Below are 27,585 nucleotides of genomic sequence, written 5' to 3'. Positions count from 1 at the left end.
TTTACATAGGTGATGTTTTAACACGTTGAATCAGATACTGTAATCGTTTTGAGTCTGAGTAGACAAAGAGGAGGCCCATGACTTTTTCACTAAATACCAACCACCGTGGAATATAAATTCGCGCTACTCCTCTAGCGACACAACAGCCCTGCCTACTCCCCACACAGGAATCTACACACACACAGCAACACTCGCTCCACTCACCATGTCAATATCTTTTCGTGCAATATTCTCGTATGAGGTCATCATTTGGAAATCTTGAGCAACGCAAGAACGCAGCTCTCTGCTCAACGCCTCTGCTCAATATGGCAGTTAGGACCACGTGACATCGGTTAGGGCCTCGTGACGGCGCGTCGGACAACTCGTTGCGAGGCAACTGGCGATTTGGGTGACGCCACGGCGAGTCACGTGCTCCTTGGTACACGAATCAGAGAGGAACCCAGCACACGAACCACTCACACGCGCCTCGCGCACCCTTCTGAACAGACTGTTGGTAGAAGGTGCACACACACACCCCAACAAATACACTTCGTATAACAACGCGTGAATACGAATGTAAATAGATGTTCCATTGTCCGAATATTTATTTAAGATACCTACGTACAAATTAATTAGAATATGTATTTATACTGGAGAAATCCAATCAATAACTCACAAACCACCCACCCACCCTCTCAAGTTCTCAAGCATACAATAACCCATTCGCCAAGCCGTGCTGGCCTTCACAGGTGCTTGCTCACAGCACCTGCCCTAATAATCTGTTAGGGTTGTTGGGGGGTAGGTGCTGCGGGATCTGTGTCTTTGTGTGAGCTGGTGAATGTGGGGAGCGGTAGTGTTGTGATTAACGCACTTCGCCACGAAGCCGGCCAATCAGTTCGATTCCCGCTCACGGCAAAGACAAGTGACGATTGTCTGAATCGGTTATTGGCCTCGCTAATTCAGCCTGAAATCAACACGTTGTGTAAACATCACGACTAGGGAGACAAATGCGGCCGGGGATGGTGTTGGTCACTTATGCCCTCGTGTACCGTGCCGTTCTTCATAGGTAGTCGCTAACAGTACCTGCCCCAACATTCTGTTAAGGCTACACGGGGGATCTTTGTCTTTGTTTGTGAAAGTGTGGGGAGCGGTGGTGCAACGGTTAGCGCGCTGCGAACCTGGAGATCAGAGATCTCTGGCGCAGAGCGCGCTCTCATTGGTCCGTGGAGTCGTGACGTGATGCTAAGGGAGCGTGTTGATTGGGGTCGTCAGCTTGCAAAGGACTCGATGGGGAAGCCGTTTTCATAACAAACTCGACGCTCGTGGTTTGTATCATTGCAGAATGCCGCATCAAAGTCAAGTGGCTATGAGCTGCTTTGGTGTCCTTAAGCGCTGCTCCTTTCTCAAGAAAATACCCTTCCAAAAAAAGATACTCGATTAAAACCACGAGAGACCGTGCAGTGGTTGTTTTGGCACCATTCAGTATACATCATCTAAATAAGATGTTAATCTTTGAAACTGCACATTTTTTAAGATGTAATAACGAGGTCATAACAAGTGTCAGATGTAAAACCTCTTTCCATTGTTTGGATTTCACTTCCCCATAATTCGGGTGAAAATTATCGCAACATTCAAATATCGTGTATAGAATATGCTCTTTGTTGAGACCACCACGAATGAAATAGATTTTACTGCATGGTTGTTCAAAACCATGACTCTGAAATCGTTTTGGTATACAACTATGCACTGCGAAAACCTACCGACAGAAAACATGTTTTTGTAACCAAACGCTCAATGCTGAGAGCGTTTGGTTATGAAAATATTCGTGCGAGTGTGCTGCACGGGACTTTGCCTTGGCTCGAGATTAACCACCGGTCTTGCCACGTCCAGACATGGTGAGGACGACGAGGACACATTGAAAAGGAGACTCGGGCTGGTGTACTTCAACTTATTTATTTCGTTGTCACCGCTCGTACATTACAGCAACACTCATCATCAAACCAACCCAGTTCCACGTTTTTCAGTCACTTTTAAACCTCTTCTCCACCAATTACCTTTCTCCCACTTCTCGCTCTTTCCCGATCCGCTCTCCGCACCAATCCGATCCGAGTGTCAACCACTCACTCATCGGATTGCGTTTCGTGCACGTCGTGCTCACACCCCGATCTCTCTTCCCCGCCCGAGCGTGCCGCGTGCGTGACGTGGTGATCCCTGACCTCCGACCCTTGATGCGTTAGGCATGCGTGATGTCGAGTGCGGAAGGTATGCGTGCTGTTTGTGTTGTGCGAGTGTGTGAGGATGGGTGACACATCCTCTATATCACCGCTTTCTCGGTTGAGACAGAGCCCTCCTCGGCTACTGCAGCTGCTGCAGTAGCAGCAGACAGCGCCTCACGCAACCGCGCGTCGCTCGCGACTCCCGAGCAGAGCGCGTGGCTGCGATTCTACGAGAATAAGAGCCCGGTCCACTCTCACGAGGAACTGGCGCGCAACATCAAAACACGTTTCGGGCAATTACCCTTCCCAAAGCACTCTATAATCAGATCGGCACAGCCGCAGAGAACGCAGGAGGGACGCGATATTGTGAGGGACGTGGGCCCCTGGCTCCCCCTCCGGGGGAGGGTTGATCTCGGGAGAGCTGCAGGTTCCGGACTCCTCGCTCATGTGAGAGCCACCGCTATCCAACTGCTCACTCGTGGGGAGAGGGCTACTGCTCCCCAGCTCCTCTCCTCGCGCCGGAGCCCCTCGGGTCCGCAGGTTCTGTTTGGGGGGCATAGCTCGGGGCTGGCGCATGGCTGCCTGGAATCAATCTGTCGCTTCTCAGCCACTCAAACGCGACGTATCCGTTCACACAACCCCACGCACCACTCTCACGCGCTGAACCGGGGGTCAGAGGGCAATGACGTCCTTCGCACACGCGTTGCCACCGAGGGCGGGCAATGGAGATTGTTTAAAGGGCTGTAGGGATAATCCCACGTGTACCCAGGCGAGTCCACCGTCGCTCACCGCGGGCACAGGCTAAACAAAGGCAGTATGGATAATTTTGCGTGTACGCCGCCTGTCTACCTGACGCACACGTTAAACACAAGGGCGGATGAGTAACCTCACGTGCCCCTGTACGAGTCCGCCGCCGCTCGCCACACACACACGCTAATCACGAGCTACGCGCAGGGGCGAGCGCAAACACGTGGGTAAATACACACTCGCGCACAAACACAGGGTACGACGCAGGAACCCCGGTCGGGCCCGCACACAATGGCCGCCTCAACAGAGTTACCCACGTGCAAATCCCCGTACCACGACGAGCGGACTCACACCACCATGTGCCCGTTCCACACTCGCAGAAACCACACAAGGTTTGTTGATCACTGACGATTTATTCCTGGCGTGTCTGTGGGCTACTATTACCCAAGTCAGTCCGGGTCAGCAGGGCAGGTTTAACCTATCTCTCGATGGTCTAAACCTGATCTACCTCGTCCCCTTGGAGTGAAACTCCCCACTCTCGCTTTCGTACTCACATTTCGCCTCCGATGCGTGGGCCGTCGCGGAGAGACGAGGCTGCACGAGGTTCTTGCGGGGAGCGGGGCCTGGCTTCGCTGATACTCGTCCCACGGACGACCCAGTGGCCGGCAAGCTGACTGCTCCGATCGCTCATTTGAGGAGAACGCGAACCCCCATCGTCGCTCTCCTCTCCCATTTTATCCCTCTCTACATCAAAGGTCTGCCCGGCTAACCCGCGATACCCCACCGCCATTGGTGCGCCCACCTCGGTGCCTTCACAGACGTCCGCTTCCCTCTCTACCCATCAACAGGGGCCGCCGTTGGGCCGTTGCCATTGGCCACGGCGTGCAAGCGTACTTTGCCGGCCAATCGGATGCTTCCCCTGGTGCTCGTGTGGACCTAACCGCGGTGACTGAGTAGCCTTGTCGTGAGCATGCAATTGCACGTCAATTCACGGCTCTGTGGTGTAATTCAACCTGGGGGAAGTCGGACAATTCCCTGGCCCCAGGAAACCGTGAGGGATGTCCCTACGAAGAAGGCCCCTGGGTGAAAACCTGGAGGCCAGGTGACTTCCCCACGAGGTCCTACGTGGGGGGTGTGTGTGTTGTGTGTGCTCATTTTGGGGATGGTGAGGGAGAAGCAGCTTCGGCCTGCACGCTCTCCCGTGGTGGCGTTGCAGGCATGGCTCCGACGGAGTGGCTTCGCTGCTATGGCACCACATAGCCCGCCGAGGTGCCAGTCTCCGTCCCGGGTTGACTGGAGCATCTCGCCTGGGTTGCCCCCACGAGGTAGCGCCGCGGGGTCCGCGGGACTCGCCCGGCCCTCGTGGCTGGCCTCGGGGGTGGTGGCTCCGTCTTTTGGGCTTTTAGCGGCGGTCTCTTCCTCCATTCCAATGGCTCCTCTCGTCCCTCGGCACCTGTGGGCTGGGGAACAAACTCAGAGGCAGCAGGGTTTAGGTGCCATCGTCCCCGCCCCCCCCAGCCTGGGCCGTGACCCCTCGGGGCCGAGCATGGAGGGTGTTGGGACCCCGGGATTTCGGGGTACCCAAACTGCGGGGTTCTCCCTTGCTGGGGCTGCCTTCCATGGTTTTAATTGGCGGACGTTGACCACCATCTCTCGGCCCCTGTCTCCGCCCTGAATCAGCACCGTCCAGGGGGAGATCTGCCGCCCCACGGTCCAGGGTCCGCGCCAGTAGGTGGTCAGTTTCCCCAGCTGTCCAGCCCCGACACGAGGGGTGTATAGCCACACGTTAGAGCCCGCCGAGTAGAAGGGGGGCTCCATAAGGGGCCGGGCGCCCTGCTCTTGGTGCCGATGCGCGGCCTCTCCTTGTGGGTAGGCCCGGCCCCGGGCCCCTCGCAGAGTCTCCATCAGGTGCTCCACGGGGCGGCTCCCCTCATCCCGTTGCAGTGGGGGAACGCCGAACAGCAGATCTGCAGGTAGACGAGACTCACGGCCACACATCATTAGGAACAGGGTCTGTCCCGTAGACGTGTGTACTGTGGTGGCGTAGGAGAACAGGGCATAGGGGAGGTGTTCGTCCCAGTCCTGCTGAGTTGCGGCCACCATGCATTTGAGCTTCCCAGCTAAGGTCTGGTTCATACGCTCCACCATACCGTTCACCTGGGGGTGGTACGCCGTGGTTCGGTCCTTCTGGATTCCGAACTCGCGGCACAGCACCTGAAACAGCTCTGCCTCGAACTCACTACCTTGCTCGGTAATGACCCATTCGGAGATCCCGTGCTTAAGTACGTAGTGCTCCACGAATGCCCAGGCCACCACAAGGGCCGTCTTATCGGGGATGGCCACCGCCACGGGATAGCGTGCGAAATACTCCACCGGTGGGATCGCGGAAATGGCCCCTGTAGGTCGATCCCAACCAGCTGGTTTGTCCGACTGACGCGGAACGGCCTCAGGGGTACCTGATATTGCGCCGCTTTCGGCCCACATTGCTGACACGCGCGGCAGCCCTGTACCCAGGCGGCCACGTCTTGCGCCAATTTGGGCCAGAGATATTGGCGACGCAGGGTCTCCCTAGTGCGCCGTTCCCCATCATGGCCCCCGAGCAGGTGGTCGTGCACCAGCCATAGCAGCTGGGGTCGCACCTGGGCGGGAACACAGATGCACCCTCTTACCACCCCGTTCTGCACACACAACCGGGCATACAAACCACTCCAGGGTCCTGGTAGGGTGCTCTTCTTTTCCCGCAGGGCCGCTTCCACTGCCGCCAGATCCGGGTCCCGTTGCTGGGTCTGTCTCAACTGCTCGTCGTCCAGGCCCGGGAAGGCGCAGCTGACGTCCTCTTGGATCCGCCCGGTCAGGGTGGGGCAGTCCGTCGGCTCCTTCTGTAGGGGTCTCCGCGGCGCATACTGCACTCTCTCTCGTGAGAGGGGGGTCTCAGTGCGCTCCCGGGGGGGCGTTGCCTGTTGGCAGCGTCCCCCATGAAGCATGGGCAGGCCTCCTCCGCCCTCGTCTCGGCGCACACCATGGGCTGCCTCGACAAGGTGTCCACATTTTCGTGCATCCGCCCAGCCCGGTACTCGATCTGCAGGTTGTATTCCTGCAGCTGCGCCAGCCATCGGGTCATCTGCCCCCGCGGTTTCTTGAATGTGAGATGGAGCTGCAGAGCATAATGGTCACTCCGCACCCGACATTTTCTGCCATACAAATACGGCCAGAACTGTTTACATGTGAAGATCACGGCATACAGTTCCTGACGGGTCACGCAATAGTTCAGCTCGGCCCTGCTCAGGGTCCAGCTGGCGTATGCGATGGCCCGCTCCATCCCATCCTGCACCTGTGACAACACCGCGCCCAGCTCATAGCTGCAGGCGTCGGTGTCCAAAATCAAATCGGTGGAAAAATCCGGGAAAGCCAGGGTGGGGGTATGGGTGAGGTGGTCTTTGAGGGTGGTGAAGGCCGTCAGGCGGCCTCCGTCCACTGATAAGGGTTCTTAGGGGAAGTGAGTTGGGTGAGGGGGCGTGCAATCTCGCTGAATCCCTTTACAAATCGATGATAATAGGTGGCGAGCCCCAAGAATGACCTGATCTCCGTCAGGTTCCTTGGCCATGGCCATTCCACTATGGCGCGTACCTTCTCCGGATCGGTGCGCAACCCTGCCTCGCTGATTCGGTGTCCAAGGTACCCCACCTTGTGCTGCGCAACATAACACTTACGTGGCTTGAGTTTGAGATGGGCGGCTCGCAGTCGCTGGAACACCTCTCATAACCTGGACCAGTCCTCAGACAGAGATATACTGAACACTATCACGTCATCCAGGTAAATTAGGCACTGTTCCCACTGCAAGCCCCGCATCACCAGCTCCATCAACCACTGGAACGTCGCAGGCACATTAGTGAGTCCGAACGGGAGTATCCGAAACTCAAACAGTCCCATCGGTTTGGTAAATGCAGTCATTGGCCGATCCTCCTCCGCCATATCCACCTGCCAGTACCCGGATGCTAGATCGAGGGTGGAAAAATACCGCGCCACCGCGAGGCTGTCAAAGGTGTCATCGATGCGGGGGATGGGGAAGGCATCGCCGAGGGTGACTGCGTTCAACTTTCGGTAATCAACACAAAACCGGGTCGACCCATCCTTTTTCATCACCAGTACCACCGGGGCAGACCAGGGGCTAGCTGAGGGCTGGATTATGTTATCTCGGAGCATTTCCACGATGGCATCTTTAATCTGGGCCCGTTCAGGCGCGCCCACTCGGTATGTGGGGAGTTTAATTGGTTGGGCGGCACCGGTGCCAATTTGGTGCTTAACAAGGTCAGTCCGGCCCACATCCGAATCGTGCTCACTGAACACGTCGGCGTCATCGCTCATGAAAACGTTTATTCTGAGCTCCTGGTTTAGCCCCGAATGAGTAGCATCAAACAGTATTTTACAATAAAATATTGATCCCAATGCAGTACACCATATCGACGTGAAATTGGCAGGTGCACTCACTGGATGAGTCGAAGTGTAAAAAGCGACCCATCCAGATACAACAATGCAAAAGCCTACAACACCTGGTATTCCCAGGCAGTCTCCCATCCAAGTACTAACCAGGCTCGACTCTGCTTAGCTTCCGAGATTAGACGAGATCGGGCGCATTCAGGGTGATATGGTCGTAGGCCATGCTTGGAAAGACCTGTCGCACATTCAGATGTATAAAACAATCAACATTCAAATATACTTCTGGAGGTCATCGCTCATAAAACCTTTATTCTGAGCTCCTGGTTGAGCCCCGAAAGAGTGGCATCAAACATTATTTTACGATAAAATATTGATCCCAATGCAGTACACCATATCGACGTGAAATTGGCACGTGCACTCACTGGATGAGTCGAAGTGTAAAAAGCGACCCATCCAGATCCAAAAATACAAAATCCTACAACACCTGGTGTTCCTAGGCAGTCTGCCATCCAAGTACTCACCATGCTCGACCCTGCTTAGCTTCTGAGATCAGACAAGATTGGGCGCATTCAGGGTGATATGGTCATAGGCCATGCTTGCACACACCTGTCGCACATTCAGATGTATGAAACAATTAAAGTTCAACTATATTTCTGGAAATCATCGTTCATGAATACTTATATTCTGAGCTCCTGGTTGAGCCCCGAAAGAGTGGCATCAAACAGTCTGGATGAGTCGAAGTGTAAAAAGCGACCCATCCAGATATAACAATGCAAAAGCCTACAACACCAGGTATTCCCAGGCAGTCTCGCATCCAAGTACTAACCAGGCTCGACCCTGCTTAGCTTCCGAGATCAGACGAGTTCGGGCGCATTCAGGGTGATATGGACGTAGGCCGTGCTTGCAGAGACCTGTCGAACACTCATATGTATAAAACAATCAACATTCAACTATACTACTGGAGGTTATCGCTCATGAAAACGTTTATTCTGAGCTCCTGGTTTAGCCTCGAAAGAGTGGTATCAAACAGTATTTTACGAGAAAATATTGATCCCAATGCAGTACACCATATCGATGTGAAATTGGCAGGTGCACTCACTGGATGAGTGGAAGTGTAAAAAGCGACCCATCCAGATCCAAATATACAAAAGCCTACAACACCTGGTATTCCCAGGCAGTCTCCCATCCAAGTACTAACCAGACTCGACCGTGCTTAGCTTCCGAGATCAGACGAGATCGGGCGCATTCAGGGTGATATGGTCGTAGGCCATGCTTGGAAAGACCTGTCGCACATTCAGATGTATAAAACAATCAACATTCAACTTTACTTCTGGAGGTCATCGCTCAAAAAACCTTTATACTGGTAGGAACGAAGTTGTAAACTGAGTGTACCAGCCTGCAATAGATTAATGTGTCCGTACGTCCGTCCGTCCCCTTTCAATACTTTAACGAAGTGAAATCTCGTGCTGTTGGGTGTATAAAATCAGTAATAGACAGCGCAGAGACTTGTCCTACCAGCCCACCCTGCAGGGACCTGTTTCTGAGCTCCTGGTTGAGCCCCAAAAGAGTGGCATCAAACATTATTTTACAAGAAAATATTGATCCCAATGCAGTACACCATATCGACGTGAAATTGGCAGGTGCACTCACTGGATGAGTCGAAGTGTAAAAAGCGACCCATCCAGATCCAAGTAAACAAAAGCATACAACACCTGCTATTCCCAGGCAGTCTCCCATCCAAGTACTAACCAGACTCGACCCTGCTTAGTTTCCGAGATCAGACGAGATCGGGCGCATTCAGGGTGATATGGTCGTAGGCCATGCTTGGAAAGACCTGTCGCACATTCAGATGTATAAAACAATCAACATTCAACTATACTTTTGGAGGTCATCGCTCATAAAACCTTTATTCTGTGCTCCTGGTTGATCCCCAAAAGAGTGGCATCAAACAGTCTGGATGACTTGATTCGAAGCTTTCGTGACTGCAAGAATTACTCTTTGTTTTTTTCGGTAAAGTCACGTATAAATAAAAAATAATAAAATAACAATAGCGTACGACGTTTCGGTTGCAACACAAGCAGTCATCATCAGGTACAGAAGAGCTAAATTTACGAGAGAGAGGAAACACATAACCCCAGATGTATATACAGACACCCAAGAAGGGGGCGTGGATGGAGTGGGGTGTGAGAGTGGATGGTGTCGCGGTGAGAGTGGATGGTGTCGGGGTGAGTATGGATGTTGGAGAGGTGAGAGTGGCTGGTGTAGGAGTGAGCGTGGATGGTGTAGGGGTGAGCGTGGCTGGTGTAGGGGTGAGCGTGGAAATTGTAGGGGCGAGAGTGGATGTTGCAGGAGTGAGCGAAGATGGTGTAGGGGGTGAGCGTGGAGGTTGTAAAGGCGAGCGTGGAGGTTGTAAAGGTGAGCGTGGATGGTGTAGGAGTGAGCGTGGATGGTGTCGCGGTGAGAGTGGATGGTGTCGGGGTGAGTATGGATGTTGGAGAGGTGAGCATGGATGGTGTAGGAGTGAGCGTGGATGTTGCAGGAGTGAGCGTGGATGTTGTAGGGGTGAGCGTGGATGGTGTAGGGTTGAGAGTGGATGTTGTACAGGTGAGCGTGGATGGTGTAGGGGTGAGAGTGGATGTTGTATGAGTGAGCATGGACAGTGTAGATGTGAGTGTGGATGGTATAGGGGAAAGCGTGGATGGCGTAGTGGTGAGCGTGGATGGTGTAGGGGTGAGCGTGGATGTTGTAGAGGTGAGCGTGGATGGTGTAAGGGTGAGCGTGGCTATTGTAGGGGTGAGCGTGGATGTTGTAGGGGTGAGTGTGGATGGTGTAGGGGTGAGCGTGGATGTTGCCGGAGTGAGCGTGGGTGTTGTAGGAGTAAACGTGGATGGTGTAGGAGTGAGCGTGGATGGTGTAGGGATGAGCGTGGATGGTGTAGGGATGAGCGTGGATGGTGTAGGGGTGAGCGTGGATGTTGTAGGGATGAGAATGGATGGGGTTGGGTGTGGCGTGGATGGTGTTGGGGTGAGAGTGGATGGTGTCGGGGTGAGAGTGGATGATGTCGGGGTGAGAGTGGATGGTGTCGGGGTGAGTATGGATGTTGGAGAAGTGATCGTGGATGGTGTAGGGGTGAGCGTGGATGTTGCAGGAGTGAGCTTGGATGTTGTAGGGGTGAGCGTGGATGGTGTAGGGGTGAGAGTGGAAGTTGTCAAGGTGAGCGTGGATGGTGTAGGGGTGAGAGTGGATGTTGTGGGGTGAGGGTGGATGGTGTAGGGGTGAGCGTGGATGTTGTAGAAGTGAGAGTAGATGGTGTAGGAGTGAGGTTGGATGTTGTAGCGGTGAGCGTGGATGGTGTTGGGGTGATGGTGGATGTGGTAGGGGTGAGCGTGGATGTTGTAGGGGTGAGAGTTGATGGGGTTGGGGTGGGCGTGGATGGTGTTGGGGTGAGAATGGATGGTGTCGGGGTGAGAATGGATGTTGGAGAGGTGAGCGTGGATGTTGCAGGAGTGAGCGTGGATGTTGTAGGGGTGAGAGTGGATGGTGTAGGGGTGAGAGTGGATGTTGTAAAGGTGAGCGTGGATGGTGTAGGGGTGAGAGTGGATGTTGTATGAGTAAGCATGGACGGTGTAGATGTGTGGATGGTATAGAGGAAAGCGTGGATGGTGTAGAGATGAGCGTGAATGGTGTAGGGGTGAGCGTGGCTATTGTAGGGGTGAGCGTGGATGGTGTTGGGGTGAGCGTGGAAGTTGCAGGAGTGAGCGTGGATTTTGTATGAGAGAGCGTGGATGTTCAAGGGGTGAGGGTGGATGGTGTAGGGGTGAGCGTGGATGTTGCAGGAGTGAGCGTGGGTGTTGTAGGAGAAAACGTGGATGGTGTAGGGGTGAGCGTGGATGGTGTAGGGGTGAGCATGGACGTTGTAAAAGTGAGCATGGATGATGTAGGAGTGAGTGTAGATGGTGTAGGGGGTGAGCGTGGAGGTTGTAAAGGTGAGCATGGATGGTGTAGGAGTGAGCGTGGATGTTGTAGGGGTGAGAGTGAATGGGGTTGGGGTGGGCGTGGATGGTGTTAGGGTGAGTGTGGATGTTGGCGAGGTGAGCGTTGATGTTGCAGGGGTGAGCGTGAATGTTGCAGGAGTGAGCGTGAATGTTGTAGGGGTGAGCGTGGATGGTGTAGGGGTGAGAGTGGATGTTGTAAAGGTGAGCGTGGATGGTGTAGTGGTGAGAGTGGATGTTGTATGAGTGAGCATGCACGGTGTAGAGGTGAGTGTGCATGGTATAGGGGAAAGCATGGATGGTGTAGTGGTGAGCGTGGATGGTGTAGGGGTGAGAGTGGATGTGGTGGGGGTGAGCGTGGATGTGGTAGGGGTGAGCGTGGATGGTGTAGGGGTGAGCGTGGATGGTGTAGGAGTGAGCGTGGATGGTGTAGGGGTGAGCGTGGATGGTGTAGGCGTGAGCGTGGATGGTATAGGAGTGAGCGTGGACATTGTAAAGGTGAGCGTGGATGGTGTTGGGGTGAGCGTGGATGTTGCAGGAGTGAGCGTGGATGTTGTAGGGGTGAGCGTGGATGGTGTAGGGGTGAGAGTGGATGTTATAAAGGTGAGCGTGGATGGTGTAGGGGTGAGAGTGGATGTTGTGGGGTGAGGGTGGATGGTGTAGGAGTGAGCGTGGATGTTGTAGAAGTGAGAGTAGATGGTGTAGGAGTGAGGTTGGATGTTGTAGCGGTGAGCGTGGATGGTGTTGGGGTGATGGTGGATGTGGTAGGGGTGAGCGTGGATGTTGTAGGGGTGAGAGTTGATGGGGTTGGGGTGGGCGTGGATGGTGTTGGGGTGAGAATGGATGGTGTCGGGGTGAGAATGGATGTTGGAGAGGTGAGCGTGGATGTTGCAGGAGTGAGCGTGGATGTTGTAGGGGTGAGAGTGGATGGTGTAGGGGTGAGAGTGGATGTTGTAAAGGTGAGCGTGGATGGTGTAGGGGTGAGAGTGGATGTTGTATGAGTGAGCATGGACGGTGTAGATGTGTGGATGGTATAGGGGAAAGCGTGGATGGTGTAGAGGTGAGCGTGAATGGTGTAGGGGTGAGCGTGGCTATTGTAGGGGTGAGCGTGGATGGTGTTGGGGTGAGCGTGGAAGTTGCAGGAGTGAGCGTGGATTTTGTATGAGAGAGCGTGGATGTTGAAGGGGTGAGGGTGGATGGTGTAGGGGTGAGCGTGGATGTTGCAGGAGTGAGCGTGGGTGTTGTAGGAGAAAACGTGGATGGTGTAGGGGTGAGCGTGGATGGTGTAGGGGTGAGCATGGACGTTGTAAAAGTGAGCATGGATGATGTAGGAGTGAGTGTAGATGGTGTAGGGGGTGAGCGTGGAGGTTGTAAAGGTGAGCATGGATGGTGTAGGAGTGAGCGTGGATGTTGTAGGGGTGAGAGTGAATGGGGTTGGGGTGGGCGTGGATGGTGTTAGGGTGAGTGTGGATGTTGGCGAGGTGAGCGTTGATGTTGCAGGGGTGAGCGTGAATGTTGCAGGAGTGAGCGTGAATGTTGTAGGGGTGAGCGTGGATGGTGTAGGGGTGAGAGTGGATGTTGTAAAGGTGAGCGTGGATGGTGTAGTGGTGAGAGTGGATGTTGTATGAGTGAGCATGCACGGTGTAGAGGTGAGTGTGCATGGTATAGGGGAAAGCATGGATGGTGTAGTGGTGAGCGTGGATGGTGTAGGGGTGAGAGTGGATGTGGTGGGGGTGAGCGTGGATGTGGTAGGGGTGAGCGTGAATGGTGTAGGGGTGAGCGTGGATGGTGTAGGAGTGAGCGTGGATGGTGTAGGGGTGAGCGTGGATGGTGTAGGCGTGAGCGTGGATGGTATAGGAGTGAGAGTGGACATTGTAAAGGTGAGCGTGGATGGTGTTGGGGTGAGCGTGGATGTTGCAGGAGTGAGCGTGGATGTTGTAGAGGTGAGCGTGGATGGTGTAGGGGTGAGAGTGGATGTTATAAAGGTGAGCGTGGATGGTGTAGGGGTGAGAGTGGATGTTGTGGGGTGAGGGTGGATGGTGTAGGGGTGAGCGTGGATGTTGTAGAAGTGAGAGTAGATGGTGTAGGAGTGAGGTTGGATGTTGTAGCGGTGAGCGTGGATGGTGTTGGGGTGATGGTGGATGTGGTAGGGGTGAGCGTGGATGTTGTAGGGGTGAGAGTGGATGGGGTTGGGGTGGGCGTGGATGGTGTTGGGTTGAGAGTGGATGGTGTCGGGGTGAGAATGGATGTTGGAGAGGTGAGCGTGGATGTTGCAGGAGTGAGCGTGGATGTTGTAGGGGTGAGAGTGGATGGTGTAGGGGTGAGAGTGGATGTTGTAAAGGTGAGCGTGGATGGTGTAGGGGTGAGCGTGGATGTTGCAGGAGTGAGCGTGGATGTTGTAGGGGTGAGCGTGGATGGTGTAGGGGTGAGAGTGGCTATTGTAGGGGTGAGCGTGGATGGTGTAGGGGTGAGTGTGGATGTTGCAGGAGTGAGCGTGTATTTTGTATGAGAGAGCGTGGATGTTGCAGGAGTGAGCGTGGGTGTTGTAGGAGTAAACGTGGATGGTGTAGGGGTGAGTGTGGATGGTGTAGGGGTGAGCGTGGACATTGTAAAGGTGAGCATGGATGATGTAGGAGTGAGCGTAGATGGTTAGGGGGTGAGCGTGGATGTTGCAGGGGTGAGCGTGGATATTGCAGGAGTGAGCGTGAATGTTGTAGGGGTGAGCGTGGATGGTGTAGGGGTGAGCGTGGCTATTGTAGGGGTGAGCGTGGATGGTGTAGGGGTGAGCTTGGATGGTGTAGGAGTGAGCGTGGACGTTGTAAAGGTGAGCATGGATGATGTAGGAGTGAGCATAGATGGTGTAGGGCGTGAGAGTGGGGGTTGTAAAGGTGAGCATGGATGGTGGAGTGAGCGTGGATGTTGTAGGGGTGAGAGTGAATGGGGTTGGGGTGAGCGTGGATGGTGTTGGGGTGAGTGTGGATGTTGGCGAGGTGAGCGTGGATGTTGCAGGAGTGAGCGTGGGTGTTGTAGGAGTAAACGTGGATGGTGTAGGGGTGAGCGTGGATGGTGTAGGGGTGAGCGTGGATGGTGTAGGCGTGAGCGTGGATGGTATAGGAGTGAGCGTGGACATTGTAAAGGTGAGCGTGGATGGTGTTGGGGTGAGCGTGGATGTTGCAGGAGTGAGCGTGGATGTTGTAGGGGTGAGCGTGGATGGTGTAGGGGTGAGAGTGGATGTTATAAAGGTGAGCGTGGAAGGTGTAGGGGTGAGAGTGGATGTTGTGGGGTGAGGGTGGATGGTGTAGGGGTGAGCGTGGATGTTGTAGAAGTGAGAGTAGATGGTGTAGGAGTGAGGTTGGATGTTGTAGCGGTGAGCGTGGATGGTGTTGGGGTGATGGTGGATGTGGTAGGGGTGAGCGTGGATGTTGTAGGGGTGAGAGTGGATGGGGTTGGGGTGGGCGTGGATGGTGTTGGGTTGAGAGTGGATGGTGTCGGGGTGAGAATGGATGTTGGAGAGGTGAGCGTGGATGTTGCAGGAGTGAGCGTGGATGTTGTAGGGGTGAGAGTGGATGGTGTAGGGGTGAGAGTGGATGTTGTAAAGGTGAGCGTGGATGGTGTAGGGGTGAGAGTGGATGTTGTATGAGTGAGCATGGACGGTGTAGATGTGTGGATGGTATAGGGGAAAGCGTGGATGGTGTAGTGGTGAGCGTGAATGGTGTAGGGGTGAGCGTGGCTATTGTAGGGGTGAGCGTGGATGGTGTAGGGGTGAGCGTGGCTATTGTAGGGGTGAGCGTGGATGGTGTAGGGGTGAGCTTGGATGGTGTAGGAGTGAGCGTGGATGGTGTAGGGGTGAGCGTGGATGGTGTAGAGGTGAGCGTAGATGGTGTAGGGGGTGAGCGTGGAGGTTGTAAAGGTGAGCGTGGATGTTGTAGGGGTGAGAGTGGATGGGGTTGGGGTGGTCGTGGATGGTGTGGGGGGTGAGAGTGGATGGTGTCGGGGTGAGAGTGGATGGTGTCGGGGTGAGTATGGATGTTGGAGAGGTGAGCGTGGATGGTGTAGGGGTGAGCGTGGATGTTGTAGGGGTGAGCGTGGATGGTGTAGGGGTGAGAGTGGCTATTGTAGGGGTGAGCGTGGATGGTGTAGGGGTAAGTGTGGATGTTGCAGGAGTGAGCGTGTATTTTGTATGAGAGAGCGTGGATGTTGCAGGAGTGAGCGTGGGTGTTGTAGGAGTAAACGTGGATGGTGTAGGGGTGAGTGTGGATGGTGTAGGGGTGAGCGTGGACATTGTAAAGGTGAGCATGGATGATGTAGGAGTGAGCGTAGATGGTTAGGGGGTGAGCGTGGATGTTGCAGGGGTGAGCGTGGATATTGCAGGAGTGAGCGTGAATGTTGTAGGGGTGAGCGTGGATGGTGTAGGGGTGAGCGTGGCTATTGTAGGGGTGAGCGTGGATGGTGTAGGGGTGAGCTTGGATGGTGTAGGAGTGAGCGTGGACGTTGTAAAGGTGAGCATGGATGATGTAGGAGTGAGCATAGATGGTGTAGGGCGTGAGAGTGGGGGTTGTAAAGGTGAGCATGGATGGTGGAGTGAGCGTGGATGTTGTAGGGGTGAGAGTGAATGGGGTTGGGGTGAGCGTGGATGGTGTTGGGGTGAGTGTGGATGTTGGCGAGGTGAGCGTGGATGTTGCAGGAGTGAGCGTGGGTGTTGTAGGAGTAAACGTGGATGGTGTAGGGGTGAGCGTGGATGGTGTAGGGGTGAGCGTGGATGGTGTAGGCGTGAGCGTGGATGGTATAGGAGTGAGCGTGGACATTGTAAAGGTGAGCGTGGATGGTGTTGGGGTGAGCGTGGATGTTGCAGGAGTGAGCGTGGATGTTGTAGGGGTGAGCGTGGATGGTGTAGGGGTGAGAGTGGATGTTATAAAGGTGAGCGTGGAAGGTGTAGGGGTGAGAGTGGATGTTGTGGGGTGAGGGTGGATGGTGTAGGGGTGAGCGTGGATGTTGTAGAAGTGAGAGTAGATGGTGTAGGAGTGAGGTTGGATGTTGTAGCGGTGAGCGTGGATGGTGTTGGGGTGATGGTGGATGTGGTAGGGGTGAGCGTGGATGTTGTAGGGGTGAGAGTGGATGGGGTTGGGGTGGGCGTGGATGGTGTTGGGTTGAGAGTGGATGGTGTCGGGGTGAGAATGGATGTTGGAGAGGTGAGCGTGGATGTTGCAGGAGTGAGCGTGGATGTTGTAGGGGTGAGAGTGGATGGTGTAGGGGTGAGAGTGGATGTTGTAAAGGTGAGCGTGGATGGTGTAGGGGTGAGAGTGGATGTTGTATGAGTGAGCATGGACGGTGTAGATGTGTGGATGGTATAGGGGAAAGCGTGGATGGTGTAGTGGTGAGCGTGGATTGTGTAGGGGTGAGCGTGGATGTTGTAGAGGTGAGCGTGAATGGTGTAGGGGTGAGCGTGGCTATTGTAGGGGTGAGCGTGGATGGTGTAGGGGTGAGCGTGGCTATTGTAGGGGTGAGCGTGGATGGTGTAGGGGTGAGCTTGGATGGTGTAGGAGTGAGCGTGGATGGTGTAGGGGTGAGCGTGGATGGTGTAGAGGTGAGCGTAGATGGTGTAGGGGGTGAGCGTGGAGGTTGTAAAGGTGAGCGTGGATGTTGTAGGGGTGAGAGTGGATGGGGTTGGGGTGGTCGTGGATGGTGTGGGGGGTGAGAGTGGATGGTGTCGGGGTGAGAGTGGATGGTGTCGGGGTGAGTATGAATGTTGGAGAGGTGAGCGTGGATGGTGTAGGGGTGTGCGTGGATGGTGTAGGGGTGAGCGTGGATGTTGCAGGAGTGAGCGTGGATGTTGTAGGGGTGAGCGTGGATGGTGTAGGGGTGAGAGTGGATGTTGTAAAGGTGAGAGTGGAAGGTGTAGGGGTGAGAGTGGATGTTGTATGAGTGAGCATGGACGGTGTAGATGTGAGTGTGCATGGTATAGGGGAAAGCGTGGATGGTGTAGTGGTGAGCGTGGATGGTGTAGGGGTGAGCGTGGATGTTGTAGAGGCGAGCGTGGATGGTGTAAAGGTGAGCGTGGCTATTGTAGGGGTGAGCGTGGATGGTGTAGGGGTGAGTGTGGATGTTGCAGGAGTGAGCGTGTATTTTGTATGAGAGAGCGTGGATGTTGAAGGAGTGAGCGTGGGTGTTGTAGGAGTAAACGTGGATGGTGTAGGGGTGAGTGTGGATGGTGTAGGGGTGAGCGTGGACATTGTAAAGGTGAGCATGGATGATGTAGGAGTGAGCGTAGATGGTTAGGGGGTGAGCGTGGATGTTGCAGGGGTGAGCGTGGATATTGCAGGAGTGAGCGTGAATGTTGTAGGGGTGAGCGTGGATGGTGTAGGGGTGAGCGCGGCTATTGTAGGGGTGAGCGTGGATGGTGTAGGGGTGAGCTTGGATGGTGTAGGAGTGAGCGTGGACGTTGTAAAGGTGAGCATGGATGATGTAGGAGTGAGCATAGATGGTGTAGGGCGTGAGAGTGGGGGTTGTAAAGGTGAGCATGGATGGTGGAGTGAGCGTGGATGTTGTAGGGGTGAGAGTGAATGGGGTTGGGGTGAGCGTGGATGGTGTTGGGGTGAGTGTGGATGTTGGCGAGGTGAGCGTGGATGTTGCAGGAGTGAGCGTGGGTGTTGTAGGAGTAAACGTGGATGGTGTAGGGGTGAGCGTGGATGGTGTAGGGGTGAGCATGGACTTTGTAAAGGTGAGCATGGATGGTGTAGGAGTGAGCGTGGATGTTGTAGGGGTTAGAGTGGATGGGGTTGGGGTGGGCGTGGATGGTGTTGGGGTGAGAGTGGATGGTGTCGGGGTGAGTATGGATGTTGGAGAGGTGAGCGTGGATTGTGTAGGGGTGAGCATGGATGGTGGAGTGAGCGTGGATGTTGTAGGGGTGAGAGTGAATGGGGTTGGGGTGAGCGTGGATGGTGTTGGGGTGAGTGTGGATGTTGGCGAGGTGAGCGTGGATGTTGCAGGAGTGAGCGTGGGTGTTGTAGGAGTAAACGTGGATGGTGTAGGGGTGAGCGTGGATGGTGTAGGGGTGAGCATGGACTTTGTAAAGGTGAGCATGGATGGTGTAGGAGTGAGCGTGGATGTTGTAGGGGTTAGAGTGGATGGGGTTGGGGTGGGCGTGGATGGTGTTGGGGTGAGAGTGGATGGTGTCGGGGTGAGTATGGATGTTGGAGAGGTGAGCGTGGATTGTGTAGGGGTGAGCGTGGATGTTGTAGGAGTGAGCGTGGATGTTGTAGGGGTGAGAGTGGATGTTGTAAAGGTGAGGGTGGATGGTGTAGGGGTGAGGGTGGATGGTGTAGGGGTGAGCATGGATGTTGTAGAAGTGAGCGTAGATGGTGTAGGAGTGAGGGTGGATGTTGTAGCGGTGAGCGTGGATGGTGTTGGGGTGAGGGTGGATGTTGTAGGGGTGAGCGTGGATGTTGTCGGGGTGAGGGTGGATGGTGTAGAGGTGAGTGTGGATGTTGAAGAGGTGAGCGTGGATGGTGTAGGGGTGAGCGTGGCTATTGTAGGGGTGAGCATGGATGGTGTAGGGGTGAGCGTGGATGTTGCAGGAGTGAACGTGGGTGTTGTAGGAGTAAACGTGGATGGTGTAGGGGTGAGCGTGGATGGTGTAGGGGTGAGCGTGGACGTTGTAAAGGTGAGCATTGATGATGTAGGAGTGAGCGTAGATGGTGTAGGGGGTGAGCGTGGATGTTGCAGGGGTGAGTGTGGATATTGCAGGAGTGAGCGTGAATGTTGTAGGCGTGAGCGTGGATGGTGTAGGGGTGAGCGTGGCTATTGTAGGGGGTGAGCGTTGATGGTGTACGGGTGAGCTTGGATGGTGTAGGATTGAGCGTGGATGGTGTAGGGGTGAGCGTGGATGGTGTAGGGGTGAGCGTAGATGGTGTAGGGGGTGAGCGTGGAGGTTGTAAAGGTGAGCGTGGAGGTTGTAAAGGTGAGCGTGGATGGTGTAGGAGTGAGCGTGGATGTTGTAGGGGTGAGAGTGGATGGGGTTGGGGTGGGCGTGGATGGTGTGGGGGGTGAGAGTGGATGGTGTCGGGGTGAGAGTGGATGGTGTCGGGGTGAGTATGGATGTTGGAGAGGTGAGCGTGGATGGTGTAGGGGTGAGCGTGGATGGTGTAGGGGTGAGCGTGGATGTTGCAGGAGTGAGCGTGGATGTTGTAGGGGTGAGCGTGGATGGTGTAGGGGTGAGAGTGGATGTTGTAAAGGTGAGCGTGGATGGTGTAGGGGTGAGAGTGGATGTTGTATGAGTGAGCATGGACGGTGTAGATGTGAGTGTGGATGGTATAGGGGAAAGCGTGGATGGTGTAGTGGTGAGCGTGGATGTTGTAGAAGTGAGAGTAGATGGTGTAGGAGTGAGGTTGGATGTTGTAGCGGTGAGCGTGGATGGTGTTGGGGTGATGGTGGATGTGGTAGGGGTGAGCGTGGATGTTGTAGAGGTGAGAGTGGATGGGGTTGGGGTGGGCGTGGATGGTGTTGGGGTGAGAGTGGATGGTGTCGGGGTGAGAATGGATGTTGGAGAGGTGAGCGTGGATGTTGCAGGAGTGAGTGTGAATGTTGTATGGGTGAGCGTGGATGGTATAGGGGTGAGAGTGGATGTTGTAAAGGTGAGCGTGGATGGTGTAGCGGTGAGAGTGGATGTTGTATGAGTGAGCATGCACGGTGTAGAGGTGAGTGTGAATGGTATAGGGGAAAGCGTGGATGGTGTAGTGGTGAGCGTGGATGGTGTAGGGGTGAGCGTGGATGTTGTAGAGGCGAGCGTGGATGGTGTAAGGGTGAGCGTGGCTATTGTAGGGGTGAGCGTGGATGGTGTAGGGGTGAGCGTGGATGTTGCAGGAGTGAGCGTGGATTTTGTATGAGAGAGCGTGGACGTTGCAGGAGTGAGCGTGGGTGTTGTAGGAGTAAACGTGGATGGTGTAGGGGTGAGTGTGGATGGTGTAGGGGTGAGCGTGGACGTTGTAAAGGTGAGCATGGATGATGTAGGAGTGAGCGTAGATGGTTAGGGGGTGAGCTTGGATGTTGCAGGGGTGAGCGTGGATATTGCAGGAGTGAGCGTGAATGTTGTAGGGGTGAGCGTGGATGGTGTAGGGGTGAGCGTGGCTATTGTAGGGGTGAGCGTGGATGGTGTAGGGGTGAGCTTGGATGGTGTAGGAGTGAGCGTGGACGTTGTAAAGGTGAGCATGAATGATGTAGGAGTGAGCGTAGATGGTGTAGGGGGTGAGCGTGGGGGTTGTAAAGGTGAGCATGGATGGTGTAGGAGTGAGCGTGGATGTTGTAGGGGTGAGAGTGAATGGGGTTGGGGTGAGCGTGGATGGTGTTGGGGTGAGTGTGGATGTTGGCGAGGTGAGCGTGGATGTTGCAGGAGTGAGCGTGGGTGTTGTAGGAGTAAACGTGGATGGTGTAGGGGTGAGCGTGGATGGTGTAGGGGTGAGCATGGACTTTGTAAAGGTGAGCATGGATGGTGTAGGAGTGAGCGTGGATGTTGTAGGGGTTAGAGTGGATGGGGTTGGGGTGGGCGTGGATGGTGTTGGGGTCAGAGTGGATGGTGTCGGGGTGAGTATGGATGTTGAAGAGGTGAGCATGGATGGTGTAGGGGTGAGCGTGGATGTTGTAGGAGTGAGCGTGGATGTTGTAGGGGTGGGCGTGGATGGTGTAGGGGTGAGAGTGGATGTTGTAAAGGTGAGGGTGGATGGTGTAGGGGTGAGCGTGGATGTTGTAGAAGTGAGCGTAGATGGTGTAGGAGTGAGGGTGGATGTTGTAGCGGTGAGCGTGGATGGTGTTGGGGTGTGGGTGGATGTTGTAGGGGTGAGCGTGGATGTTGTCGGGGTGAGGGTGGATGGTGTAGAGGTGAGTGTGGATGTTGTAGAGGTGAGCGTGGATGGTGTAGGGGTGAGCGTGGCTATTGTAGGGGTGAGCGTGGATGGTGTAGGGGTGAGCGTGGATGTTGCAGGAGTGAACGTGGGTGTTGTAGGAGTAAACGTGGATCGTGTAGGGGTGAGCGTGGATGGTGTAGGGGTGAGCGTGGACGTTGTAAAGGTGAGCATTGATGATGTAGGAGTGAGCGTAGATGGTGTAGGGGGTGAGCGTGGATGTTGCAGGGGTGAGTGTGGATATTGCAGGAGTGAGCGTGAATGTTGTAGGCGTGAGCGTGGATGGTGTAGGGGTGAGCGTGGCTATTGTAGGGGGTGAGCGTGGATGGTGTAGGGGTGAGCTTGGATGGTGTAGGATTGAGCGTGGATGGTGTAGGGGTGAGCGTGGATGGTGTAGGGGTGAGCGTAGATGGTGTAGGGGGTGAGCGTGGAGGTTGTAAAGGTGAGCGTGGAGGTTGTAAAGGTGAGCGTGGATGGTGTACGAGTGAGCGTGGATGTTGTAGGGGTGAGAGTGGATGGGGTTGGGGTGGGCGTGGATGGTGTGGGGGGTGAGAGTGGATGGTGTCGGGGTGAGAGTGGATGGTGTAGGGGTGAGCGTGGATGGTGTAGGGGTGAGCGTGGATGTTGCAGGAGTGAGCGTGGATGTTGTAGGGGTGAGCGTGGATGGTGTAGGGGTGAGAGTGGATGTTGTAAAGGTGAGCGTGGATGGTGTAGGGGTGAGAGTGGATGTTGTATGAGTGAGCATGGACGGTGTAGATGTGAGTGTGGATGGTATAGGGGAAAGCGTGGACGGTGTAGGGGAAAGCGTGGATGGTGTAGGGGTGAGCGTGGATGTTGTAGAAGTGAGAGCAGATGGTGTAGGAGTGAGGTTGGATGTTGTAGCTGTGAGCGTGGATGGTGTTGGGGTGATGGTGGATGTGGTAGGGGTGAGCGTGGATGTTGTAGAGGTGAGAGTGGATGGGGTTGGGGTGGGCATGGATGGTGTTGGGGTGAGAGTGGATGGTGTCGGGGTGAGAATGGATGTTGGAGAGGTGAGCGTGGATGTTGCAGGAGTGAGTGTGAATGTTGTATGGGTGAGCGTGGATGGTATAGGGGTGAGAGTGGATGTTGTAAAGGTGAGCGTGGATGGTGTAGCGGTGAGAGTGGATGTTGTATGAGTGAGCATGCACGGTGTAGAGGTGAGTGTGGATGGTATAGGGGAAAGCGTGGATGGTGTAGTGGTGAGCGTGGATGGTGTAGGGGTGAGCGTGGATGTTGTAGAGGCGAGCATGGATGGTGTAAGGGTGAGCGTGGCTATTGTAGGGGTGAGCGTGGATGGTGTAGGGGTGAGCGTGGATGTTGCAGGAGTGAGCGTGGATTTTGTATGAGAGAGCGTGGACGTTGCAGGAGTGAGCGTGGGTGTTGTAGGAGTAAACGTGGATGGTGTAGGGGTGAGTGTGGATGGTGTAGGGGTGAGCGTGGACGTTGTAAAGGTGAGCATGGATGATGTAGGAGTGAGCGTAGATGGTTAGGGGGTGAGCGTGGATGTTGCAGGGGTGAGCGTGGATATTGCAGGAGTGAGCGTGAATGTTGTAGGGGTGAGCGTGGATGGTGTAGGGGTGAGCGTGGCTATTGTAGGGGTGAGCGTGGATGGTGTAGGGGTGAGCTTGGATGGTGTAGGAGTGAGCGTGGACGTTGTAAAGGTGAGCATGAATGATGTAGGAGTGAGCGTAGATGGTGTAGGGGGTGAGCGTGGGGGTTGTAAAGGTGAGCATGGATGGTGTAGGAGTGAGCGTGGATGTTGTAGGGGTGAGAGTGAATGGGGTTGGGGTGAGCGTGGATGGTGTTGGGGTGAGTGTGGATGTTGGCGAGGTGAGCGTGGATGTTGCAGGAGTGAACGTGGGTGTTGTAGGAGTAAACGTGGATGGTGTAGGGGTGAGCGTGGATGGTGTAGGGGTGAGCATGGACTTTGTAAAGGTGAGCATGGATGGTGTAGGAGTGAGCGTGGATGTTGTAGGGGTTAGAGTGGATGGGGTTGGGGTGGGCGTGGATGGTGTTGGGGTGAGAGTGGATGGTGTCGGGGTGAGTATGGATGTTGGAGAGGTGAGCATGGATGGTGTAGGGGTGAGCGTGGATGTTGTAGGAGTGAGCGTGGATGTTGTAGGGGTGGGCGTGGATGGTGTAGGGGTGAGAGTGGATGTTGTAAAGGTGAGGGTGGATGGTGTAGGGGTGAGCGTGGATGTTGTAGAAGTGAGCGTAGATGGTATAGGAGTGAGGGTGGATGTTGTAGCGGTGAGCGTGGATGTTGTCGGGGTGAGGGTGGATGGTGTAGAGGTGAGTGTGGATGTTGTAGAGGTGAGCGTGGATGGTGTAGGGGTGAGCGTGGCTATTGTAGGGGTGAGCGTGGATGGTGTAGGGGTGAGCGTGGATGTTGCAGGAGTGAACGTGGGTGTTGTAGGAGTAAACGTGGATGGTGTAGGGGTGAGCGTGGACGTTGTAAAGGTGAGCATTGATGATGTAGGAGTGAGCGTAGATGGTGTAGGGGGTGAGCGTGGATGTTGCAGGGGTGAGTGTGGATATTGCAGGAGTGAGCGTGAATGTTGTAGGCGTGAGCGTGGATGGTGTAGGGGTGAGCGTGGCTATTGTAGGGGGTGAGCGTGGATGGTGTAGGGGTGAGCTTGGATGGTGTAGGATTGAGCGTGGATGGTGTAGGGGTGAGCGTGGATGGTGTAGGGGTGAGAGTAGATGGTGTAGGGGGTGAGCGTGGAGGTTGTAAAGGTGAGCGTGGAGGTTGTAAAGGTGAGCGTGGATGGTGTACGAGTGAGCGTGGATGTTGTAGGGGTGAGAGTGGATGGGGTTGGGGTGGGCGTGGATGGTGTGGGGGGTGAGAGTGGATGGTGTCGGGGTGAGAGTGGATGGTGTCGGGGTGAGTATGGAAGTTGGAGAGGTGAGCGTGGATGGTGTAGGGGTGAGCGTGGATGGTGTAGGGGTGAGCGTGGATGTTGCAGGAGTGAGCGTGGATGTTGTAGGAGTGAGCGTGGATGGTGTAGGGGTGAGAGTGGATGTTGTAAAGGTGAGCGTGGATGGTGTAGGGGTGAGAGTGGATGTTGTATGAGTGAGCATGGACGGTGTAGATGTGAGTGTGGATGGTATACGGGAAAGCGTGGATGGTGTAGTGGTGAGCGTGGATGTTGTAGAAATGAGAGTAGATGGTGTAGGAGTGAGGTTGGATGTTGTAGCGGTGAGCGTGGATGGTGTTGGGGTGATGGTGGATGTGGTAGGGGTGAGCGTGGATGTTGTAGAGGTGAGAGTGGATGGGGTTGGGGTGGGCGTGGATGGTGTTGGGGTGAGAGTGGATGGTGTCGGGGTGAGTATGGATGTTGGAGAGGTGAGCATGGATGGTGTAGGGGTGAGCGTGGATGTTGTAGGAGTGAGCGTGGATGTTGTAGGGGTGGGCGTGGATGGTGTAGGGGTGAGAGTGGATGTTGTAAAGGTGAGGGTGGATGGTGTAGGGGTGAGCGTGGATGTTGTAGAAGTGAGCGTAGATGGTGTAGGAGTGAGGGTGGATGTTGTAGCGGTGAGCGTGGATGGTGTTGGGGTGTGGGTGGATGTTGTAGGGTGAGCGTGGATGTTGTCGGGGTGAGGGTGGATGGTGTAGAGGTGAGTGTGGATGTTGTAGAGGTGAGCGTGGATGGTGTAGGGGTGAGCGTGGCTATTGTAGGGGTGAGCGTGGATGGTGTAGGGGTGAGCGTGGATGTTGCAGGAGTGAACGTGGGTGTTGTAGGAGTAAACGTGGATGGTGTAGGGGTGAGCGTGGATGGTGTAGGGGTGAGCGTGGACGTTGTAAAGGTGAGCATTGATGATGTAGGAGTGAGCGTAGATGGTGTAGGGGGTGAGCGTGGATGTTGTAGGGGTGAGAGTGGATGGGGTTGGGGTGGGCGTGGATGGTGTGGGGGGTGAGAGTGGATGGTGTAGGGGTGAGCGTGGATTTTGTATGAGAGAGCGTGGATGTTGCAGGAGTGAGCGTGGATTTTGTATGAGAGAGCGTGGATGTTGCAGGAGTGAGCGTGGGTGTTGTAGGAGTAAACGTGGATGGTGTAGGGGTGAGTGTGGATGGTGTAGGGGGTGATCGTGGAGGTTGTGAAGGTGAGCATGGATGGTGTAGGAGTGAGCGTGGATGTTGTAGGGGTGAGAGTGAATGGGGTTGGTGTGGGCGTGGATGGTGTTGGGGTGAGTGTGGATGTTGGCGAGGTGAGCGTGGATGTTGCAGGGGTGAGCGTGGATGTTGCAGGAGTGAGCGTGAATGTTGTAAGGGTGAGGGTGGGTGTTGCAGGAGTGAGCGTGGGTGTTTGTAGGCGTAAACGTGGATGGTGTAGGGGTGAGCGTGGATGGTGTAGGGGTGAGAGTGGATGTTGTAAAGGTGAGCGTGGATGGTGTAGGGGTGAGAGTGGATGTTGTATGAGTGAGCATGGACGGTGTAGATGTGAGTGTGGATGGTATAGGGGAAAGCGTGGATGGTCTAGTGGTGAGCGTAGATGGTCTAGTGGTGAGCGTGGATGGTGTAGGGGTGAGCGTGGATGTTGTAGAGGTGAGCGTGGATGGTGTAGGGGTGAGTGTGGATGTTGTATGAGTGAGCATGGACGTTGTAGATGTGAGTGTAGATGGTATAGGGGAAAGCGTGGATGGTGTAGTGGTGAGTGTGGATGGTGTAGGGGTGAGCGTGGATGTTGTAGGGGTGAGCGTGGCTATTGTAGGGGTGAGCGTGGATGGTGTAGGGGTGAGCGTGGATGTTGCAGGAGTGAGCGTGGGTGTTGTAGGAGTAAACGTGGATGGTGTAGGGGTGAGCGTGGATGGTGTAGGGGTGAGCGTGGACGTTGTAAAGGTGAGCATGGATGATGTAGGAGTGAGTGTAGATGGTGTAGGGCGTGAGCGTGGAGGTTGTAAAGGTGAGCATGGATGGTGTATGAGTGTGCGTGGATGTTGTAGGGGTGAGAGTGAATGGGGTTGGGGTGGGCGTGGATGGTGTTGGGGTGAGTATGGATGTTGGCGAGGTGAGCATTGATGTTACAGGGGTGAGCGTGGATGTTGCAGGAGTGATCGTGAATGTTGTAGGGATGAGAGTGGATGTTGTAAAGGTGAGCGTGGATGGTGTAGGGGTGAGAGTGGATGTTGTATGAGTGAGCATGGAAGGTGTAGAGGTGAGTGTGGATGGTATAGGGGAAAGCATGGATGGTGTAGTGGTGAGCGTGGATGGTGTAGGGGTGAGAGTGGATTTGGTGGGTGTGAGCGTGGATGTGGTAGGGGTGAGCGTTGAAGGTGTAGGGGTGAGCGTGGATGGTGTAGGAGTGAGCGTGGATGGTGTAGGGGTGAGCGTGGGTGGTGTAGGGGTGAGCGTGGATGGTGTAGGGGTGAGCGTGGATGGTGTAGGAGTGAGCGTGGACATTGTAAAGGTGAGCGTGGACGGTGTAGGGGTGAGCGTGGACGTTGTAGGGGTGAACGTAGATGTTGTAGGGGTGAGCGGGGATGTTGTAGGGGTGAGGGTGGATGTTGTAGCGGTGAGCGTGGATGGTGTTGGGGTGAGGGTGGATGTTGTAGGGGTGAGCGTGGATGTTGTAGGGGTGAGCGTGGATGGTGCAGGGGTGAGCGTGGATGTTGCAGGAGTGAGCATGGATTTTGTATGAGAGAGCGTGGATGTTGTAGGGGTGAGTGTGGATGGTGAAGGGGTGAGCGTGGATGTTGCAGGAGTGAGCGTGGGTGTTGTAGGCGTAAACGTGGATGGTGTAGGGGTGAGCGTGGAAGTTGTAAAGGTGAGCATGGATGATGTAGGAGTGAGCGTAGATGGTGTAGGGGGTGAGCGTGGAGGTTGTAAATGTGAGCGTGGAGGTTGTAAAGGTGAGCGTGGATGGTGTAGGAGTGAGCGTGGATGTTGTAGGGGTGAGAGTGGATGGGGTTGCAGTGGGAGTGGATGTTGTCGGGGTGAGTATGGATGTTGGAGAGGTGAGCGTGGATGGTGTAGGGGTGAGAGTGGATGTTGTATGAGTGAGCATGGACGGTGTAGATGTGAGTGTGGATGGTATAGGGGAAAGCGTGGATGGTGTAGGGGTGAGCGTGGCTATTGTAGGGGTGAGCGTGGATGGCGTAGGTGTGAGCGTGGATGTTGCAGGAGTGAGCGTGGATTTTGTATGAGAGAGCGTGGATGTTTAAGGAGCGAGTGTGGATGGTGTAGGGGTGAGCGTGGATGGTGTAGGGGTGAGCGTGGATGTTGCAGGAGTGAACGTGGGTGTTGTAGGAGTAAACGTGGATGGTGTAGGGGTGAGCGTGGATGGTGTAGGGGTGAGTGTG

At 55.0% G+C, this 27,585-nt stretch overlaps 4 non-coding genes and 1 pseudogene across 4 annotated transcripts; all 5 read right to left on the bottom strand.

The window, feature by feature from the left end:
• Positions 1–7,480: 7,480 nt before the first annotated feature.
• Positions 7,481–7,599, bottom strand: LOC142907556 (5S ribosomal RNA). Its single transcript, XR_012931082.1, has one exon. It is a non-coding gene; the product is annotated as a 5S ribosomal RNA (ribosomal RNA).
• Positions 7,600–7,851: 252 nt separating this feature from the next.
• Positions 7,852–7,970, bottom strand: LOC142907539 (5S ribosomal RNA; annotated as a pseudogene).
• Positions 7,971–8,156: 186 nt separating this feature from the next.
• Positions 8,157–8,275, bottom strand: LOC142907565 (5S ribosomal RNA). Its single transcript, XR_012931091.1, has one exon. It is a non-coding gene; the product is annotated as a 5S ribosomal RNA (ribosomal RNA).
• A 253-nt stretch (positions 8,276–8,528) lies between these two features.
• LOC142907543 (5S ribosomal RNA) lies at positions 8,529–8,647 on the bottom strand. The gene has a single exon (XR_012931069.1). It is a non-coding gene; the product is annotated as a 5S ribosomal RNA (ribosomal RNA).
• A 432-nt stretch (positions 8,648–9,079) lies between these two features.
• Positions 9,080–9,198, bottom strand: LOC142907573 (5S ribosomal RNA). Its single transcript, XR_012931099.1, has one exon. It is a non-coding gene; the product is annotated as a 5S ribosomal RNA (ribosomal RNA).
• Positions 9,199–27,585: the final 18,387 nt, after the last annotated feature.

Source organism: Petromyzon marinus, chromosome 79 (assembly GCF_048934315.1).
Source record: "Petromyzon marinus isolate PM22_M1 ecotype Great Lakes invasive population chromosome 79, UKy_Petmar_22M1.pri1.0, whole genome shotgun sequence".
Lineage (NCBI taxonomy): Eukaryota > Metazoa > Chordata > Hyperoartia > Petromyzontiformes > Petromyzontidae > Petromyzon > Petromyzon marinus.
The sequence above is the reverse complement of the archived record's forward strand: the minus strand, read 5'-3'. Positions and strand labels throughout refer to the sequence as shown.